Below are 1,359 nucleotides of genomic sequence, written 5' to 3'. Positions count from 1 at the left end.
ATAGATGCTCTTTAGCTATATAAAGGAATGGCGGAATAAGCTCACCTTGTTTTTATTTTTTTTCTCATTTTCTTGCACATTCTTCAGATCTGTCTTCTTAGAGAAACTAATGCCTTAATGACTTTCTGGTAGCAGCAAGCCTTCTTTTATTTCTGCTAAATATATGAAAATGTATGCAAATTTAAATCAAGCTTAACCTAGGCGTTCTTGCAATATATTTAATGGAATTTCAAACCAATAAGGGAACTCTGATGCTGTCTTCTGTAAGTGCAAATATAATTAGGCAGCTAGGTTACCTCCAAAATTATTCAATGAAAGGTCATTTTTTTTTTTAACTTCAAAGACCATGTTGGGTATCTGGTGTTGCCTTTTCTCAGCTAGAACAAATCTTAAATCTTTGCCTTTCTCCCAACTCTGCTTCCAAGCAATGTCTTTGCGCAAGACTGTGGAGCACACGGGCTTGTCCTTTCCTAACTTATAAAAGCTTAGGAGGAGCACAAGTGTTTCATCTCTTTTCTTCTATCCAAAATGAAAAAGCAGTCCTGTCTTTTCAAGCTGAAAGCAAATTCAAGCTTGATGGGGATTGGGGAAGTGGGGGCGGTACTTGATGCCAAACATCCCGCCATTTCTCTCTCTGAATTTCCTGGGTACATTAAATGCGGGGCCGGTGAGGAGGGTGGGGGAGCGGTGAATGTTAAAAACAATTTTCCTAGGGGACAGCATCGGACACAGGGTCACGAACGTTTTCCTGTATACCTATTGGTAGTGTGTCTGCATAGTGTTTGGGGGAAGTGTGAAGGCTGCCCGCTTCAGCAAGCAGAACCTTTGACAGAAGTTGTGGGATCTGTGATGGGAGCTGATATGAAGCAGTAAGAAAGCAAGGTTTCCAATTGACCAGCTAGATTGGGAAGTAAACTTCGAAATAACTGAATATTGTCAGTATCACATTAGATTTTACTTTCCCAGAATAATTCAGTTCTTCGTGACCTAAAAAAATTTTCAGAAAAATTGAAAGAACAGGACATCTTTTAGAAGCTTTCAGATCTTGATATCGAGGTCCTTAATACAATGAAATAAACTGAAATGTTCTTACTGGAATCACTGATTTCAACTTTATTGGTTTTGGGTTCAATCAAAGACGTTACTTTGCTCAAAGTTTGTAGCGACGTTTTGTTTTGCAGTCCTAGGCACACAACTAGCCAGCCCAGACCGCCGAGTGAGTCTGAAAAATCCCTGTTCACAGCGATCAAAATGACATTTAAACTTGTTTTACTTTTTCTTTATTTAATCTAAATAATCAAAAAGGAGTTCTACAACCTTAATTTTCCACCTCACTCCCTAACTGCCCCCCTCCCCCCC

The sequence above is a fragment of the Mandrillus leucophaeus genome, unplaced genomic scaffold (genome assembly GCF_000951045.1).
Source record: "Mandrillus leucophaeus isolate KB7577 unplaced genomic scaffold, Mleu.le_1.0 Scaffold1619, whole genome shotgun sequence".
Classification (NCBI taxonomy): domain Eukaryota; kingdom Metazoa; phylum Chordata; class Mammalia; order Primates; family Cercopithecidae; genus Mandrillus; species Mandrillus leucophaeus.
Note: the sequence above shows the minus strand (reverse complement) of the source record.